The 21,167-nt window shown below is 37.0% G+C and overlaps 1 long non-coding RNA gene across 1 annotated transcript; it reads left to right on the plus strand.

Moving 5' to 3' along the window:
* The first annotated feature begins 3,967 nt into the window (after positions 1-3,967).
* On the plus strand, positions 3,968-20,224 carry LOC138339554 (uncharacterized). Its single transcript, XR_011212388.1, has 2 exons — positions 3,968-18,441; positions 19,773-20,224. It is a non-coding gene; the product is annotated as an uncharacterized lncRNA (long non-coding RNA).
* The last annotated feature ends 943 nt before the right edge of the window (positions 20,225-21,167 follow it).

The raw sequence follows: 21,167 nt of genomic DNA on the forward strand, positions 1-21,167 counted from the left end.
CAGGTATCCCCTCCCAAGGATTGACGATCTATATGACCAGTTGCAGGGTGCAAAGTGTTTTTCAAAAGATAGACTTGCGGTCAGGTTATCATCAGGTGCGGGTAAGGGAGGCAGATATTCCAAAGACGGCATTCCGGACCCGATATGGGCATTATGAGTTTAGAGTGCTGTCTTTTGGGCTGACTAATGCTCCAGCGGTGTTCATGGATTTAATGAATCGAGTATTTAAACCATTCCTTGATATGTTTGTTATTGTATTTATAGACGATATTCTGGTCTATTCACGTTCAGAAGAGGAGCATGCAGATCATTTAAGGACGGTACTTAGGGTGCTTCAGCACCAGAAGTTGTATGCTAAATTTTCTAAGTGCGAGTCTGGTTGACTTCAATGGCATTCTTGGGGCATATTATTGGAGCTGATGGTATTCGGGTAGACACTCAGAAGATTGAGGCAGTAAAGACTTGGCCCAGACCTACGACACCTACTAAGGTACGCAGCTTTCTGGGGTTAGCAGGATATTACAGGAGATTCGTAGAAAAGTTTGCCTCAATTTCAGCGCCTTTGACAAGGCTAACTCAAAAGGCAGCCAAGTTCCAGTGGACAGATGCTTGTGAGCGAAGCTTCCAGCTATTGAAAGACAAATTGACTATAGCTCCAGTCCTAACTCTTCCGGAGGGACCAGACGGCTATGTTATTTATTGTGATGCTTCGGGTGTTGGGCTAGGATGTGTATTGATGTAGCATGGCAAAGTTATAGCCTATGCCTCCCGACAACTTAGGAAGCATGAAAAAAACTATCCTACTCACGATCTGGAGTTAGCGGTCGCGGTTCATGCCTTGAAGATATGGAGACATTATTTATATGGTGTCCATGTGGACATCTATACAGATCATAAGAGTCTCCAATATGTCTTTAAACAGAAGGAGCTGAACTTACGACAGAGGCGGTGGTTAGAGTTGCTAAAGGATTATGATGTTGATATTTTATATCATCCGGGGAAAGCGAATGTTGTAGCAGATGCTCTTAGCCGTAATTCCATGGGTAGCTTGACAGATGTACAACCAGAAAGGAGGGATATGGTTTGGGAGATTCAGCGGCTATCCAGCCTTGGAGTCCGTCTAGCTAATTCGGAAGATAGTGGAGTTTCTATTCGAGAGGTTGTTGAGTCCTCAATCATAGATGAGGTAAAGAGACACCAATACAAGGACCCTATTCTGGCACAGTATAGAGATGCAGCTTTTCAAAAGGAAAAGACCCCATTTAAGGTTACACCTGACGGAGTGTTATGATATGAAGGCAGATTGTGTGTACCCGATACTGCGGGGCTACGACGGCAGGTTATGGGAGAGGCACACTCTGCCCGTTATTCTATTCACCCAGGGTCAACAAAAATGTATCATGACCTCAGATGCTTATATTGGTGGGATGGCATGAAAAGGGACATAGCGGAGTTTGTTGCTCAGTGCCCGAATTGTCAACAAGTCAAGATCGAACAACAAAAGCCCGGTGGATTATTACAGGACATAGAGATCCCGACTTGGAAATGGGAGATGATTAATATGGACTTCATTACAGGATTACCTCGCACTCAACAGAAGTATGACTCTATATGGGTTATTGTAGATAGGCTGATGAAATCGGCCCATTTTCTTCCAGTCAGGACTACTTATTCGGCTGAAGATTATGCGAGGTTATATGTCAGGGAGATAGTGAGACTTTATGGGGTTCCCACGTCCATTATATCAGACAGAGGAGCTCAATTTACAGCCAACTTTTGGAGATCGTTTCAGAAGGGATTAAGGACACAGGTGAACCTTAGCACAGCATTTCACCCTCAGACTGATGGGCAGGCTGAGCGTACTATTCAGACACTATAAGATATGTTGCGGGCCTGTATTATTGACTTCAAAGGCAGCTGGGATGACCACTTGCCGCTCATTGAGTTTGCCTATAATAATAGCTACCATTCTAGTATCCAGATGGCACCGTACGAGGCCTTATATGGGAGGAAGTGCAGATCACCTATTGGTTGGTTTGATATTGGCGAGACTAAGTTAATAGGCCCGGATGTGATTCAGCAAGCTGTTGACAAGGTGAAGCTTATTCAAGAAAGATTATTAGCAGCCCAGAGTCGACAAAAGTCATATGCAGATAATCGGCGTCGAGATTTGGAGTTTCAGATTGGTGACTGGGTATTCCTGAAGGTATCACCCATGAGGGGTGTGATGAGATTCGGCAGGAAGGGGAAGCTCAGTCCGAGATACATTGGGCCTTATCAGATTGTTTGTAGGATAGGCAAGGTTGCCTATTAGTTGGATCTACCATATGATTTGGAGGCAGTACATCCAGTCTTCCATGTATCGATGCTACGTAAATGTATTGGTGATCCTTCTAGAGTATTCCCTGTAGATGATATTCTGTTAACAGAGGAGTTGTCATACGAGGAGAAACCCATGGCTATACTTGATCGTCAGGTTAGAAGGTTATGTACTAAGGATGTGGCTTCCGTCAAAGTGTTGTGGCAAAATAACCATAGGGAGGAGATGACTTGGGAAGCGGAAGACGAAATGAAGAATAAGTATCCTTACTTGTTCCCTGTACCTGCAGGTAATTCAATTTCTAGCTTGACTATATTGATAGATAATGAGATTATGTAGCTGTGAGGCATCTGTAAGTTACGGAATGCAGGTTGATAGGTATAACTTTTAGAGAGACCTCGCTGGAATTTGTTTTTGCAAGACGCTAACTTAACATTCGAGGACGAATGTTCCTAAGGGGGGAAGGATGTTATGCCCCGTATTTTTTTATACATAGTGCGCATCGTGATCTAGAAGACGTAAAGAAATATTAGGCAAGGATGTAATTTCCAAATGTGATAGTAAGTATGAGTTGGCTAATGTAAGTGCCATTAACTTTAAGTGAGGGATTAATTAGTGGCTAATTTGGATTGATTTAATCCAATGGGCCCCACCACTCATAATTGGTGGCTGATTAGGATTAATTTAATCCAGTGGGCCCCACCACTCAAGGCAAAAATAAAAAGGGATCAGATTGTGGGATGGCCTTACTGGACAGGTGTAGAGGGGGGCTGCCTCCATTTCATACTATTAAATGAGGTGGAGAAATCCACTCCATGCTAAATAAAGTGGTGAAATGCATTGCTGCATATCATCTTCTTCTTCACCACTTGTCTTAGGCAGCCATGGAAATGGAGAAACCAACCCTGCAATTCTTGGCCAGCAGCTGCAAATAATTTGGTTAGTAATGTCCTTGTTTGGTGTGTTAATTCTTTAGAATACCCTTGTTAATTATCCATTAATTTTAAGAAGGGGGCGTGACCAGTAGCTTAGGAAGTTTGTTTTAGTTATTGAATGTGCTAAGTATGAACGGAAACCATAATCGGATTATTAGTGGTTTCGTGTTGGTGCTTGGGCTGTTTTGATTAAAGCAAACTGCAGGAAAATTCTGTTTTGGCATTATGTATATGTTGAATGTGATTATGAGTATATACTCCAAAGGATGAATACGATAAGGTAGATGTGTTGCGAATTATAAAACGAGTTATCGCTCGGTGTGTCGTTGCTTCGCTGCTATGGTTGCCGAGACGGAACTATTTTGGGGAGGGGGCTGTTTAATATGATTCTTTGGGTTATATGTGTTATTGGTATTGCTGTGGATAATTTGGATTGTTGTCGGATTGGGACGAAGTAAGGAAAATAGGGAAGTGCTGCCGAATTTTCGTTAGATTATTAGCTAGCTTACAAGAAAGTAAAGCACGATGTTTATCTAATTGCGACACTATTGTTGCTTGTTATAGATTAATAGCTTGAGAAATAAATATTGGACGTGTGGCTCGATTATACGGTATGTAACGCTGTCCCTTCTTTCTTTGTTTGGCATGACTTTTAAAAATAAGCGAATAACGGACAGATTTGATACTTACCTCTAGAGCGTCTAGGTGACGTATATTCTTGCTTCCACAATTATTCCTCTATATATCGGCTATGTCTAAGGCTATGATGATCTCTAATATCTATGGTAGTGCTTCTTAGAGTCATTGAGATTTTACGTTTCCATATCGTATTAAAGGTTCATAATCTTGATAAGACATTAATCTTTGGTAATACTCCTTGCTGGTTCACGTTGATTGTTCTATTGAGTTATAAGAAATGATTTTAATTGCATATGGTTGCTCATAATATTCTGCTCGTGCATAGAGTCATTTATCATTTCACCGAGTCCCGGGCCGGGTAATGTTCGTGCGGAGTTTCTTGCATATGTCACCGAGTTCCTCACTAGAGGGCCGGGTATGTATATTATATATATGATTGGTGATGAGGATGGTTATGATGATGATGATGACGGAGATGAAGTGATGATTATTTTGCCGAGCCCCTTACTAGGGAAGTTGGGCACCTTAAATGTTAAATATATGCATGATTTTCACTTAAAAGGGTATATGTGTAGCGATATTTTGTTTCGACTTGCCATATTGGTATCCTGTCATCTTTACCTTATGCTTTACATACTCAATACATTGTCCGTACTGACCTCCCTTTCCTCGGGGGGCTGCATTTCATGCCCGCTGGTGTAGACGCACAGTTCGGTGATCCTCCCGCCTAGGATATCTACTCTGCTGATTGGGAGAGCTCCACTGTTCTAGAGCCCAGTCGTTTTGGTACATAACTTTTGTGTAGTCTTTTGCTCATCTATGGGTATGGTGGGGCCCTGTCCCGTCGAGTTTCACTAATGTACTCCTAGAGGTCTGTGGACATTATGTGGGTTGTATATATATGTTTTGGATAATGGTCTGGACATGGTTTTTTTGGGATGTCCGCTTGTACAGGGGCAGCCTTGTCGGCTGCGTACATCATTGTGTATTGTGTAGTGGCAGTCTTGTCGGCATACGTATGTTATTATGCTTTGAATAGTGGCGGCCTTTTCGGCTCGCGTATGCTGTTATGGTTGAATGGTTATGACTCCTTATGAGACAGGTCCTCTTATATATATATATGACGTTGGGGTTGGCTTGATTTGATTAAATTCCATATTGTCTTAGTTTCAGTTGGTTATACTTAGCAGGTTTGTATGTGGGTGTCCAAAACGGGCACTAGTCACGGCCCATCGGGTTGGGTCGTGACAATAGTGATAGCATGAATAGATTTGATGAGATTAATCAGGATTGATAGCCAAATGATTGCAAAGGATGAAACATGGATACTATTGTACAAAGATTGTGTATTGAGTCATAGTGCGTCGCTTGAGGACAAAAAACGAATTTAAGTTGAGGGTGTTGATATACCGTGGTTTCACGGTATTATTAATACTTTTTCCTTAAGTTTAGTGTGTCCAAAAGCCTTTTTGTGCAAATTTTTATATAAGTTTCTTTTTATTTTGCAGGAAATCTGTCTAAAGCTGAATGCGGAGATTTTGATCGAAGAAATGCAGAAGAGACCACCTACGGAGCTTATGATGGTCCGTCGTGCTTGTGACAGGCTGTAGGTGGCAGCATAGTGCAGCTGCTGAAGGAAGATGGGCAAGTCTGACCAAATGTGGGGTTACGAAACTTGTGACCGTCCGTCATGTCTATGACAGTCCGTCCTGCAGGTTCGTCATGAAGTTCAGAGAAGTAATCCAGTACCCATATTCCAAGAGTTGAATTGTTTTGGAACGAAGGCCCTTGACGGACCGTTGTGCTTATGACGGTTCGTCATACTTGCCGTCCAGGGTAATGAAGAAGAGCAGCAGAAGAAATTGCATAAGTATGGGACGACGGAGTCCATGACGGTCTGTCATGACCATGACGATCCGTCGCGAGGTCCATCGACCAAGCAGCATTTTGGCAGATTTCCAGCAAATAGAGTCCTTGTTTAATTAGGTGTTTATTTTCTATAAATAGTTCAAAAAACCTCGTTTTTGAGGTTAGACTTGGTATTATTTGACTCTTAGATTGTTAGACACCGTTTTAGTAAACATTGCATTGTTACACTTTTGATTATCATTAGACTTTTTGTGAGATTATTGATTACTTTGAGATTCTTGCAAGTGATTTTTGGTGATTGATAAGCAAACTTTCGGATTTTACTCTTTTTCATTGAAGTAAGTACATGAATTCTTATTTAATATACTTGAATATTGTGATTTTGACTATGAGTAACTAAACTCCATAAATAGGGTTGTGGGAACCATAGGTAAATAATGAGATAAAACCTAACTAAAATAACAATTCTTGAATGGTGTCTTGCATGTATTAATATTTCTTTTGTTTAGAAGTCTTTTTAACGGATGGCCAACGTTAGGACTCACCTTAATGCTACTTGTAGGACCAAGGAGGTAGATAATAGGAAAAGAATTATCAACATAGATTTGGCATATACTATCTAATAGGCTTTTATTGATTTGTACGCGGTAATAGCTTAGTCAAATATCGAATACAATGCTTAATATGAGGTAAAGATAAGGGTTAGGATAGCAACACACGTAGCCGGACAAAGGTGCGGAGTGAGATTTTCTAGATGTCGGACCAAGGATTTAGAAATACATAACTTATCACTTTTCATGCAAGATACTAGGAAAGAATTGTTATAGTTAGAATTATCAAGTTATGAACCTGTGGGGAACACGTAAACCCTAGTTACTTTGATTAATTAATTAAAATCCAACATTCAAAGCTGTTAAGTGTCTCTTTTAATTGCGTTAGTTAGTTTCATTCATTTAGAATTAAAAAACCCCCTTTTATTATTTTTACTTTCCAAGGAAGTCATTGACCAAACAATAGTAATAACAGGTTGAAGTTAAGTCTAGACTATTTTCCTCGAAGGGAACGATCCCAACCTCACTAGTTGGGTTATTTACATGACACGACCACTTTACTTCTTATTTGAGAAGTAAGTTTGAGCGTATCAACTTTAGAGTTTGAGTTTAAGGATTTGAGTTGTAATATCTATGGTTTAGTGTTTAATGTTAGGGTTTTGGTCTATTGGGCTTTGGGTTTAAGGTTTAGAGTTTGGGGTTAAGGTTAAGGATTGGGTTAGGGTTAGGGTTAGGGTTAGGGATAGGGTTAGTGCTAGGGTTTAGGGTTTATTTAGGTTTTTTATTTTGGGGTATAGGATTTTTGGTGTAAAATATATTGTTAGTATTTAATATTTGGGTTTCGGTATTTTGGGCTTGGGGTTTAGGGTTAATGATTTAGGGTTAGGGTAGGGTATGAGTTATGGTTAGTTTTTAGTTTTTTTTTTGTTTTAGCATTTGTGGTTTAGGGTTTTGGGTTTTTCATGTTTCTGGGTTTAGGGTTTAGGATTTGAGGTTTATTATTAATGGTTTAAAGTTTAATGTTTAGGTATTGGTATTTTGGGGTTGGGATTTTTGGTTTATGGTTGGGTTAGGGTTCGGGTTAGTTAGGGATAGGGTTTAGTTTGTTTTTTAGGTAATTATATTTGGGGTTATTGTTTAATATAGGGTTTTGGTATTTTGGGCTTATGGTCTAGGGTTAGGGTTTAGGGTTCGGATTAAAGATAGGGTTAGGGTTTAGGTTTATCTTAAAGATAGGGTAAGGGTTAAGGTTTACGATTTTTTTTTGTTTTAGGTTTTGGGGTTCAGGGTTTTGGTTTGAATCTATGGTTTAGTGTTCAATCTTTTGGTTTTTGTATTTTGGGTAGTGGGTTGCAGGTTAGTGGTTTTGGGTTAGGGCTAGGGGTAGGGTTAGGGTATAAATTTTTTTAGGTTTTAGGGTCTGTGCCTAAGGATTTGAGGTTTAAAATTTATGGTCTAGTGTTTAATATTTGGGTTTACGTATTTTGGACTTAGGGGTTTTTTAGGGTTTAGGGTTTGGGATAAGAATAGGGTTAGGGTATATGTTTTTTTAGGTTTTATGGTTTAGGGTTAAGAGTTTAAGGTTTAAAATTTATTGTTTAGTATTTAATGTTTGGGTTTTGGTATTTTAGGCTTAGGTTTTTGGGTGTATGGTTTAGTTTAAGCTTAGGGTTAGGGTATGGGTTAGGGTTAGGGTTAAGGCTAAACTTTTTATTAGGTTTTATGGTTTGTTGATAAGGATTTGATATATAAAATCTATGATTTAGTGTTTCATATTTTGGTTCTCATATTTTTGACTTAGGGTTTTTTTCGATTTAGGGTTAAGGGTTAGGGTGTAGGGTTTTTTTAGGTTTTATGGTTCTGGGTTTAACGTTTCAGGTTTATTATCTATGGTTTAGTATTTAATGTTTGGGTGGTTGTATTTTGGGCTTAAGGTTTCGGGATTATGGTTTACGGTAGGAGTTACGGTTAACGATAGGGTTAGGATCACAGTTAGGCTTTTGGTTTTTTTAGGTCTTTAGGTTTAGGGTTTAGGATTTGAGGTTTAATATTAATATTATAGTGTTGAATGTTTTGGTATACGTATTTTTGGTTTAGGGTTTAAGGTTTATGGTACGATTAAGGTTATGATTAATTTTAGGGTTAGGATTTAGGTTATTTTTTAGGTTTTAGGGTTTTGGATTAACAATTTCAGGTTTAACATCTATGGATTAGTGTTTTATTTTGGGGTTTTTGTATTTTGGGCTTTAGGTTTAGGGTTAGAATTAAAAATAGGGTTAGGGTTACGGTTCGTATTAGGAATACAGTTAGGGTTAGGTTTTTTTTTCTGGTTTTTAGGTATAGGGTTTTGGATTTGAAGTTTAATATCAATAATTTAGTGTTTAATATTTTGGTTTTCATATTTTGGGTTTGGGATTTAGAGTTTATGGTAATGTTAAGGTTAGGATTAATGTTAGGGTTAAGGTTAAGGTAAAGGTTTAGGTTGTTTTGTAGGTTTTTGGGTTTTGAGTTAAATATTTTAGTTGTATTGTATTGGATTTGTGTTTAATTTTAGGGTAATGATATATTGGGCTTTAGGTTTAAGGTTAGGGTTTAGGATAGGCTTAGGGTTACGATTAGTATTAGTGATAGGTTTAGGGTTAGGGTTTAGGTTTATTTAAGTTTTACGTTTTGGGGTTTAGAATTTTTTTATTTAAAATATATGGATTAGTACTTAATGTTTGGTTTGTGCTATTCAGGGCGTGGGGTTTAGGGTGAATGGTTTACGTTAGTGTTAGTGTTAAGGTTAAGTTTAGGATTAGGGTTAGGATTTAGTTTTTTTAGGTTTTAGGCTATGATATTTAGGATTTAAGGTTTAAAATCTATGGTTTAATGTTTGATGTTTGGGTATCGGATTTTGTACTTAGCGTTTTTAGTTTGGACTTCGGGATTGGGGTTAGGATAGGATAAGAGTTACGGTATAGGTTTTTTTTGGTTTATGGTTCAGAGTCTCGCATTTGATGTTTAAGATCTTTTAATTTGTAATTAATGTTTGGGTTATTGTATTTTGGGCTTAGGATTTCTTGTTAAAGGTTTTGGGTTAGGACTAGAATAAAGTTTGGCGTTAGGGTTAGGATTATGGTTAGGGTTAGGGATAGGGTTAGGGTGTAGGTTATTTTTATATTTTTCTGTTTAGGGTTTAGTATTTTAAGCATAATATCAATGGTTTAGTATTTAATGTTTGGGTTTTGGTATTATTGGCTTGGGAGTTAGGGTTTAAACTTAGCGTTATGGTTAGAGATAGTGTTAGGGTTTAGGTTGTTTTTTAGGTTTTACAATTTTGGGTTAAGGATTTTAGTTGTAATATCTATTGTTTAGTGTTTAATGTTAGGGTTTTGGTAATTTGGACTTTGGGTTTAGGGTTTAGGGTTTAGAGAATAGGGTAACAGTTATGATTGGGTTAGGGTTAGGGATAAGGTTAGGGTTAGGGTTTAAGGGTTTTTTTAGGTTATTTGTTTTCGAGTTTAGGATTTTTGTTAAAAATCTATGGTTTAGTATTTAATTTTTGTGTTTAGGTATTTTGGGCTTTGGGGGTAGGGTTAATTGTTTAGGGTTATTGTTAGGGTTAGAGTTAGGGTTTGGTTTATGGTTAGGGTTTAGTTTTTTTTAGGTTTTAAGGTTTATGAATTAGGATTTGAGGTTTAAAATCTATGGTGTAGTGTTTAATTAATGTGTTTTCGTATCTTTGACTTAGATTTTTTATTTGGACTTAGGGTTTAGGGTTTAAGGTTTAGGATTAGCATCGGGTTAGGATTAGGTGTAGGTTTTTTAAGGTTTTATGGTTCATTTTTAGCATTTGTGGTTTAAAATCTATGATGTTGTATTTAATGTTTGGGTTTTGATATTTTGATCTTAGGGTATAGGGTTAGGGTTAGAATTAAGGTTAGGGGTAGGGTTAAGGTTTAGGGTTTTCTTTTTGTTTTTAGGTTTAGGGTTTAGGATTTGAGGTTTAATATCTACGGTTCAGTGTTTAATATTTTAGTTTTTTTATTTGTGGCATGGGTTTTCGGGTTAGTGGTTTAGGCTTAGGTTTAGGTTTATTGTTAGGGTTAGATCTAGGGTTTGGGATAGCGTTAGGGTTTAGTGTTTTTTAGGTTTTATGGTTTGTGGCATAGGATTTTTAGTTTGGACTTAGGATTTAGGGTTTAGGGTTAGGGTTACGATAAGAGTTACAGTGTAGGTTCTTTTTGTTTTTAATGTTCAAGGTTTAGCATTTGAGGTTTAAAACCTATGGTTTAGTATTTAATGTTTGGGTTTTGATATTTTGCGCTTAGGGATTCGGTTTTATGGTTAAGGGTTAGGGCTAGGGTTAAGGTTTGGGTTAGGATTAGGGTTAAGTTTGGGATTTGAGGCTTAATATCAATGGTTTAGTATTTAATTTTTTGCTTGTTGTATTTTGGGCTTGAGGTTTAGGGTTTATGTTAGGGTTAGAGTTAGGGTATTGTTAGGGTTAGCATTAAGGTTAGGGTTTAGGTTGTTTTTTAGGTTTTAGAGTTTCGGGTTAAGGATATTTGTTGTAATATCTATGCTTTAGTGTTTAATGTTAGGGTTTTTGTTTTTTGGTCTTTAGGTTTTGGGTTTAGAGTTTAGGGTTAAGGTTAAGGTTTATGTTTTCTTTTAGGTTTTTTGTTTTGGGGTACAAGATTTTTTATTTTAAATCAATGATTTTGTATTTAGTGTTTGTGTTTTGGTATTTTGGACTTGGGGTTTAGGTTTAATTGTTTAGGGTTAGGGTTAGGGTTTGGGTTATGGTTAGGATTTAGTTTTTTGTAAGGTTTTAGGGTTTTTGTTTAGGATTTGAGGTTAAAAATCTATTCTCTAGTTTTTAATGTCGGTGTTTTCATATTTTTGACTTGGAGTTTTTATTTGAACGTAGGGTTTCGGGTTTAAGATTTAAGGTTAAGGAGTACGTTTAGGATTAGGGTTAGGGTGTATGTATTTGATTAGGTTTTATGGTTCATGATTTAGCATTTGAGGTTTAAAATCTATGATTTAGAATTTAATTATTAAATTTTTGTATTTTCGGCTTAGGGATTAGAGTAAGGGTTAGGGTTAGGGTTAGGGATTAAGGTTTTCTCAGGCTTTTGGGTTTAGGACTTATGATTAGAGGTTTAATATCAATGGTTTAATATTTAATGTTTGGATTTGGGTTTAAAGTTTAGGATTAGAGGTTTAATATCATTTGTTTAATATTTAATGTTTGGACTTAGGTTTAGGGTTTATGGTTTAGGGTTTAGGGTTTAGGGTTAAGATTAAGGATTGGTTAGTTATAGGGATATGGTTAGATAGGGTTTAGGTTTTTGGTTTTTTGGTTTTGGATTTGAGGTTTAAAATCTATGGTCTTGTGTTTAATGTATGTGTTTCATATTTTGCACTTAAGATTTTTTATTTGGACTTAGGGTTTAAGGTTTAAGTTTAGGATAAGGATATGGGTAAGGATTAGGATTAGGGTTAGGGTGTACCTCATCAACTTCTTCTTTAGGTAACGGACTACATATGCCTACAGGTCGTGGTAGAGTACCTAGGGCAGCAGCTAATTGTAGTGGAGGTCAGAATCGCACATATGCACTTGGGATCGACAAAATTAAGAAGCCTCGTCGGATGTGGTTACAGGTAAATTTTCTATCGTTTCACATATTGTATATGCATTAATTGAACCGGGATCTACACTATCATATGTTACACTATTGATTGCTATAAAGTTCAAAAGAACAACATAATTATTAGTGAAGCCATTTGAAGTATCTACACCGATTGGTGAGTCTATTATATCTAAAAGAGTTGATCGTAATTGCATTATAATTTTTTGTGGTCGCGATACATTGGCCGACCTTGTTGAGCTAGACATGGTAGATTTTGATGTTATAAAGTGTATGGATTTGTTAGCTTCTTGTTATGCCACAATAGATTATCGAACTAAGATAGTGCATTTCCAGTTTCCTAAGAGGTACTCCTCGATGGAAAGGTAATATTGGGGCGTCAAGAGGTAAATTTACTTCTTATCTTAAGGCAAAGAAGAGTATTTCCAAAGGATACATATGTCATCTGTTTAGAGTGAAAAATGTAGATGCGGAACCACCAACTCTTTAATCCATTCTAGTGGTAGATGAATTTCAAGATGTGTTTCATGAAGATCTTCTAGGTTTTCCTCCTAAACGAGAAGTAGAGTTCGGTATTGATGTGCTTTCTGATACTCAACCTATCTCAATTCCTGCTTATAGAATGGATCCGGCAAAATTACAAGAGTTGAAGGAGAAAATAAAAGACTTATTAGAAAAAGGATTTATAACGCCTAATATGTCCATATGGGGAGCACCAGTTTTATTTCTATGCAAAAAAGATGGCTCGTTAAGAATGTGTATCTACTACCGGCAGTTGAAAAAAGGTAATGATTAAAAATAAATATCCCTCCCTAGAATTGATGATTTGTTTGATGAATTACAATGTGCAAGGTGTTTACCAAAGATCGACCTGAGGTAAGGTCATCACCAAGTGAGGGTAAAGGACAAATATATACCCAAGATAACTTTTTGAACACTTTATGGTCAATTTGAGTTCTTACTCGTGTCATTCGTGCTAACCAATGCACCAGCAACTTTTATTGATTTTATGAATAGGGTGTTCAAGCAATTTTTAGATGTGTTCATGATAGTGTTCATAAATGACATTTTAGTGTATTCAAGATCGAAACAGGATCATGCTAATCATTTGCGGCAGGTTTTAAAAATTCTCCGATCATAAATTGTATGCAATTTTTTCTAAATGTGAGTTCTAGTTAAAATCTGTGGCATTCCTAGTCATATCATATCCGAGGAAGGAATAAGGATTGATAACAAGAAAGTAGAAGCGTGAAAAACTAACCAAGACCTACAACGCCTATGGAGATACGTAGTTTTCATAGATTGGCGGGTTATTACGGAAGGTTTGTTGAAGGATTCTCTTCCAAGGATGCACCCTTAACAAAGCTAACACACATAGATTCCAAGTTTCTGTGGAGCGATGAGTGTGAAAGAAGCTTCCAAGCACTAAAGAGTAAATTAACTTCTACACCTGTGTTGGTACTTCTAGAAGGTACAGAAGGCTAAGTAGTGTACTGCGATGCTTTGGAAGTAGGCTTATGTTTTGTATTGATGCAGCATGGTAAAGTTATAGCTTATGGATCAAGGCAGTTGACAAAAACTATCCAACCCATGATCTAGAGCTAGTAGCAGTTATGTTTGCTTTGAAGATATGGCGCCACTACATGGTATGGAGTTCATGTTGACATATACACTAATCACAAAAGACTCCAATAAATCTTTAAGAAAATTGGCTTAAATCTGAGGCAGTGAATGTTGCTGGAGCTATTAAAAGATTATGACATTGACATCTTATATTATCCCGGTAAAGCTAATGTAGTAGTTGATGCTTTAAGCTGTAAAATAATGACAAGAACTTATGGGAAATGTGTGGAAAGACAAGGAATTACTAAGGATCTGTGCCAACTAGTGAACTTGGGCGTTCGCCTTCTTGAATCTCAAGACGAAGGGGTTATTGTGCAAAATGCTGCAGAATCCTCATTAGTAATGGAAGTGGAAGAGAAGCATTACACTGATCTTGTTCTCTTACAAATTAAAGAGAATCTACTACATGTTATGACAAAGGCATTTGCGCTTAAGAAAGACGGAGTACTTCGATGTCAAAACAGATTGTGTGTACCTAATATAGATGAACTAAGAAAGAGGATCACGATGTAAGCACAATATTCAAGATACTCTGTTCATTCGAGGTCAACTAAAATGTATCATGATTTGAAAGAAATGTATTGGTTGGGGTACATGAAAGAACATTATAAAATTCCTTGATTAGTGTCCAAATTGTTAACATGTAAAAGTAGAACACCAAAAACCCGTAGGTTACATGCAACGTATAGACCTTCCAATTTTGAAATGGACATGAACAATATGGATTTTGTCGCTGGTTTGCCTCGCTCATTCCAGAAGTTTTACTCCATTGGGGTAATAGTTGACAGACTTACAAAAACAGCGCACTTCTTGCCTGTGAAGACTACTTATACATTTGAAAAATATGCAAGGATGTACATTAAAGAGATAGTTCGACTACATGGACTGCCAATCTCTAGAATATCTGATGGAGGAGATCATTTCACTGCAAATTTTTGGAAGTCATTTCAAAAGAGTTTGGGAACACAAGTGAATTTATGTACACCCTTTCATCCTCAAATGGATGGCCAGGAAAAACCAATAATTCAGACACTTGAGGATATGCTGCGAACTTGTATATTAGATTTCAAGGGTAGGTGGGATGATCACCTAGCACTTATTGAATTTGATTATAACAAAAGCAACCATTCGAGCATTAAAATGGCATCTTATGAAGCTTTATATTGTCGAAAGTGTAGATCATCGATTGGCTAGTTTAAAATAGGTGACACTGCCTTATTTGGGCCAGATTTTGTTCATCAAGCTATGGAAAAAGTCAAAGTGATACAACAGTGGATGGAAACAACTCAAAGTCGACATAAATCATATGCAGATATTCGCAGGAAAGTACTAGAATTTTCTATAGGGGATTGGGTGTTCTTTAAGGTCTCTCCAATGAAAGGGGTAATGAGGTTTGGTATAAATTGAAAGCTGAGTCCACGCTATATAGGGCCATATAAGATTATCTGAAAATTCGAAAGTGTACCCTATTAGTTAGTGCTACGACAAGAGCTTTTATCAGTTTATTCAGTGTTTCATGTCTAAATGCTACAAAAATGCATAAGTGACCCATCACGTATTACTCCTACACAATATGTACAGGTTACTAGAGATCTGACTTATGAAGAAGTATTCATTGCTATTCTGGATCAAAAATTTAGGAAATTAATAAATAAAGAAGTAGCTTCTGTAAAAGTACTATGGAGAAACCAAGAAGTAGAAGAAGTTACATGGGAAGTGGAAGAAGCAATGAAATAGAAGTATCCTCACATCTTCAAGACAGGTGAGAAAGATCAAAATGTTAGTGGAAGCGTTGACAAGTAAGTATAAGTTTATATGTTCAATGTGATTAATGGTAGTACTAATTTAGGCTTGAACTTGCTTGGGCTGGAAAACATTGCTAGCATTCGAGGATGAATGTTTTAAGTGGGGAAGGATTTGACTTCCTGTATATATGTATATGCAAGATCTATTCATGTGATACTTGACATAGACTTATAGTGTAGGTGAGGGATCATGCTTCTTATATGGTTAGTGTTTGTTAAACTAGCTCGTAAAGTTATGTAAGCCTTGCACGTTTCAGCATGTGTATTGCACGTTAACTCTGACTGAAAGTATTTAAGTAGATATAGTAAGGTCGTAATTAAGGTTAAAGTTAAAAGTTAAGTGCTAAGTTGAAGAACAAGGGATTAAAATTCAGAAATTGAAATAAAATAATTGAGTTGTTTGCTTGGCTTAATTCAAGCTAGAAGTTGCATAACCTACTTAAGCTATAATATAGTTAAATGGCCAAGTTTGATGGACCATATTTAGGCTTATAATTATGGGCTGTCACTTGAAGCCCAAATCTATTAAATGAAAATAAAATTTGAAAAAAATCCCAATAGCTAAATCTTCCAAGGCCCAATATGGATAAAGCCCACATGAAAGCAACTAGGTGCATCACCTAGTTTGACCTTTTGAGCTGCTAGATGTGCAAAAGCACGTACATGACCTAATTGACCAATTAGTGGCTGAAAATGGACCCCAAAAAAGGAGGTTCTAGAGGATATTTTTGTGGTCAATAAAGCTCTCTCAATATATATCCAATATGAGAAGATATTCTTTACACTTTTTGACATTTAAAAATAAAATCTAACTCCTGCTCTCTCTCTCTTTTCTCTTAATGATTAAACCAGCATCCATAAAGTTTTCTAGGGTTATTGAAGAAACCCTCATATCTGCAAACAAAGCTAAGTGATAACTCATGGATTTAGCTTAATTCTCCCATGTATGATTAGGAAAACATGTTATTCATGCTCTAATATAACTACTAAGGTTGAATATTTCCAGTAGCTACTGCTCACTTCCTTGGTTATTAAAATACCTTTCTTTATTCTTTAATTCAAGTGTGAAGGAAAGCTGAAGTTCTAAAAGCATTCAAGTTATAAAGAGAAGTTGCAGAAATTGAGGTAAGGTGACTGCTCCATTTTGTCTTCCTGATGTATGATTTTGAATGAGGAATTAGTTGTGTGCTTGCATGAAAAACTCAAAGGGTTGGTGAGTTCAATACTTGGTTGTATGATAAAGAATATTTGGGGTTGTTCTATGTATATTACTCTTGGCGCAGCTTTGTTGATCTTGGGAAAAGGATGTATAATGTATGTGATGGACAGAGAAATAGGGTGTGGTGATACACATTATGATAAGGGTTGTATGGGTTCATTATCTGTCAAAGCTAGCTACTATTTTACAAGGCTCATAGTTTGATAGCTGCTAATTTTAGTTTACCATGACTTAAATTGTATATTAAAATAAAAAAGGGGAGGCTAAATCGTGATAGTGAATCAGTCCAAGGCTAAGGTATGTAAGGCTATTTGATCCTACATTCCTTTGGCATGAAATCTGACACAGGCAATTAATATAAATGAAGTGAATCTCATAAGTTCTATTCCTAGGAAAGGAAAAATATTGGTAGCTTACTATCTCCAAAAAACTAACAATATTTCCCCCCGCTCCGTAGTTCATAGAACTCTTCATTATCTGTTCACTATTTTATACTTGTGTAATTATCCCCCATGTGCTGGTGTAGAAATGGTAATTGCAAAAGCAAGTTTATGAATCCTCCTAGTTGTTGCTTGATGTCAATTGTGTCATTAATCTCTTAAAGTAATGTGTTGATGTTACATAACTCCTTTTGTCATTGTTATTTCTTTGAAGTACTATTTTCATATCTTCTATGACTGGTTTGTACATCCATATCTCCAAAATGATTATGACAACAAAAATAATATCTCAAAAGAGATATGAACTGATAAACAAAAATCTCAAAGATTAAATAATCTAAGTGAAGAAATCTATATAATTACGAATGACAACCTAGGGGCGAAAGCCTAGCATAGGTCGATCCCAACTGGTACATAAGGGTGGTATCTCAGGAGCGAAAGCCTAGCATTAGCCGATCCCTATTGGTATAGAAGGGTGGCAGCTTAGGGGCGAAAGCCTATCATGAGCCGATCCCAAGTTGTATAATTTTGAGGACCGCATCCTAGGGGTTAATACGCCTAGCATGGATCATCCTCTTCTAACACTGAATAGATGGTCACTTTTATCACACGCCTTACAAGGATTGTAACATATAGAAAAGTAAAGAAAAGAACGTAACTTATTTTATCCCAAATGGGTAAGCAAAGGTGGTCTTCTCTCATAATCTATGCACTCATATGTTGCTATTTGATTTCATTTGAGCTCTCGTATTACATATGCTATTTCCTTACATAGTTAGTACATTTTTTAATACTGACGTCTCTGCCGAGGGACACTGCATTTCATGCTACAGGCACAGGTACTCCAGCTAGTAGATCTCCTCAGTAGGAGCACACAAAACTCTGCTACTTTATGGTGAGATCCAAGTTAATTCGGAGCTTTATTTAGTGTTATGCCTCATATTTTTTTATACGTAGTGCGCATCGTGATCTAGAAGACGTAAAGAAATATTAGGCAACGATGTTATTTCCAAATGTGATATTAAGTATGAGTTGGCTAATGTAAGTGCCATTAACTTTAAGTGAGGGATTAATTAGTGGCTAATTTGGATTGATTTAATCCAATGGGCCCCACCACTCATAATTGGTGGCTGATTAGGATTAATTTAATCCAGTGGGCCCCACCACTCAAGGCAAAAATTAAAAAGGGATCAGATTGTGGGCTGGCCTTAGTGGACAGGTGTAGAGGGGGGCTGCCTCCACTTCATACTATTAAATGAGGTGGAGAAATCCACTCCATGCTAAATAAAGTGGTGAAATGCATTGCTGCGTATCATCTTCTTCTTCACCACTTGTCTTAGGCAGCCATGGAAATGGACAAACCAACCCTGCAACTCTTGGCCAGCAGCTGCAAATAATTTGGTTAGTAATGTCCTTGTTTGGTGTGTTAATTCTTTAGAATACCCTTGTTAATTATCCATTAATTTTAAGAAGGGGGCGTGACCAGTAGCTTAGGAAGTTTGTTTTAGTTATTGAATGTGCTAAGTATGAACGGAAACCATAATCGGATTATTAGTGGTTTGGTGTTGGTGCTTGGGCTGTTTTGATTAAAGCAAACTGCAGGAAAATTCTGTTTTGGCATTATGTATATGTTGAATGTGATTATGAGTATATACTCCAAAGGATGAATACGATAAGGTAGATGTGTTGCGAATTATAAAATGAGTTATCGCTCGGTGTGTCGTTGCTTCGCTGCTATGGTTGCCGAGACGGAACTGTTTTGGGAAGGGGGCTGTTTAATATGATTCTTTGGGTTATATGTGTTATTGGTATTGCTGTGGATAATTTGGATTGTTGTCGGATTGGGACGAAGTAAGAAAAATAGGGGAAGTGCTGCCGAATTTTTGTTAGATTATTAGCTAGCTTACAAGAAAGTAAAGCACGATGTTTATCTAATTGCGGCACGATTGTTGCTTGTTATAGATTAATAGCTTGAGCAGTAAATATTGGACGTGCGACTCGATTATACGGTATGTAACGTTGTCCCTTCTTTCTTTGTTTGGCATGACTTTTAAAAATAAGTGAATAACGGACATATTTGATACTTACCTCTAGAGCGTCTAGGTGACGTATATTCTTGCTTCAACAATTATTCCTCTATATATCGGCTATGTCTAAGGCTATGATGATCTCTAATATCTATGGTAGTGCTTCTTAGAGTCATTGAGATTTTACGTTTCCATATCGTATTAAAGGTTTATAATCTTGATAAAACATTAATCTTTGGTAATACTCCTTGCTGGTTCACGTTGATTGTTCTATTGAATTATAAGAAATGATTTTAATTGCATATGGTTGCTCATAATATTCTGCTCGTGCATAGAGTCATTATCATTTCACTGAATCCCTGGCCGGGTAATGTTCGTGCTGAGTTTCTTGCATATGTCACCGAGTTCCTCACTAGAGGGTCGGGTATGTATATTATATATATGATTGGTGATGAGGATGGTTATGATGATGATGATGACGGAGATGAAGTGATGATTATTTTGCCGAGCCCCTTACTAGGGAAGCTGGGCACCTTAAATGTTAAATATATGCATGATTTTCACTTAAAAGGGTATATGTGTAGCGATATTTTGTTTCGACTTGCCATATTGGTATCCTGTCATCTTTACCTTATGCTTTACATACTCAATACATTGTCCGTACTGACCCCCCTTTCCTCGGGGGGCTGCGTTTCATGCCCGCAGGTGTAGACGCACAGTTCGGTGATCCTCCCGCCTAGGATATCTACTCTGCTGATTGGGAGAGCTCCACTGTTCCGGAGCCCAGTCGTTTTGGTACATAACTTTTGTGTAGTCTTTTGCTCGTCTATGGGTATGGCGGGCCCTGTCCCGTCGAGTTTCACTAATGTACTCTTAGAGGTCTGTGGACATTCTGTGGGTTGTATATATATGTTTTGGATAATGGTCTGGACATGGTTTGTTTGGGATGTCCGCTTGTACAGGGGCAGCCTTGTCGGCTGCGTACATCATTGTGTATTGTGTAGTGGCAGCCTTGTCGGCATACGTATGTTATTATGCTTTGAATAGTGGCGGCCTTGTCGGCTCACGTATGCTGTTATGGTTGAATGGTTATGACTCCTTATGAGACAGGTCCTCTTATATATATATGACGTTGGGGTTGGCTTGATTTGATTAAATTCCATATTGTCTTAGTTTCAGTTGGTTATACTTAGCAGGTTTGTATGTGGGTGTCCAAAACGGGCACTAGTCACGGCCTATCGGGTTGGGTCGTGACATTAACCTTAACCCTAACCATAACCCCAAACCATTTACCTAAAGCCCCACGCCTAAAATACCATAACCCAAACATTAATCACTAACCATAGAGTTTAATATTTAATATTTGGGTTTTTGTATTTTTGGCGTACTGTTCAAGGTTAAGATTATGGTAAGAGTTAGGGTTAGGGTTTTTGGGTTCTTCAGGTTTATGGGTTTAGGGTTTAGTATTTGAGGTTTAATATCTATGGTTTAACGTTTAATGTTTTGGTTTTGGTATTTTGGGTTTGGGGTTTAGGGTTTAGGTTTTTTTTAGGTTAATTTAAGGGATAGGGTTTAGGTTTTCTTTTAGCTTTTAATGTTTGGGGTTATGGATTTGAGTTCTAATATCTATGGTTTATTGTTTAATTTAAGGGTTTTTGTACTTTGGGCTTATGGTTTAGGATTAAAGATAGGGTTAGGGTTAATGTTTATGTTAAGGATAGGATAAGGGTTAAGGTTTAGGGTTTTTTTAGGTTTTAGGTTTTGGATTCTTGGTTTATATATACGGTTTAGTGTTTAATCTTTGGGTTTTCGTATTTTGGGCATGGGGTTTCAAGTAATGGTTTTGGGTTAGGGTTAGGATTAGGGTAAGGGTTAGGTTTTTAGGGTTAATCTTTTTTCATTTTTGGATATTTGGTTTAGGATTTGATATTTATAATTTGTTGTTTAGTGTTAAATGTTTGGGTTTTCGTATTTTGGACTTGGTGGTTTTTAGGGTTTAGGGTTATGGTTATGATTAGTGTTAGGGTGTAGGTTTTTTTTAGGTGTTATGGTTCAGGGTTTAGCATTTAAGGTTTAAAATATATGGTTTAGTATTTAATG

The sequence above is a fragment of the Solanum lycopersicum genome, chromosome 11 (genome assembly GCF_036512215.1).
Source record: "Solanum lycopersicum chromosome 11, SLM_r2.1".
Classification (NCBI taxonomy): Eukaryota; Viridiplantae; Streptophyta; class Magnoliopsida; order Solanales; family Solanaceae; genus Solanum; species Solanum lycopersicum.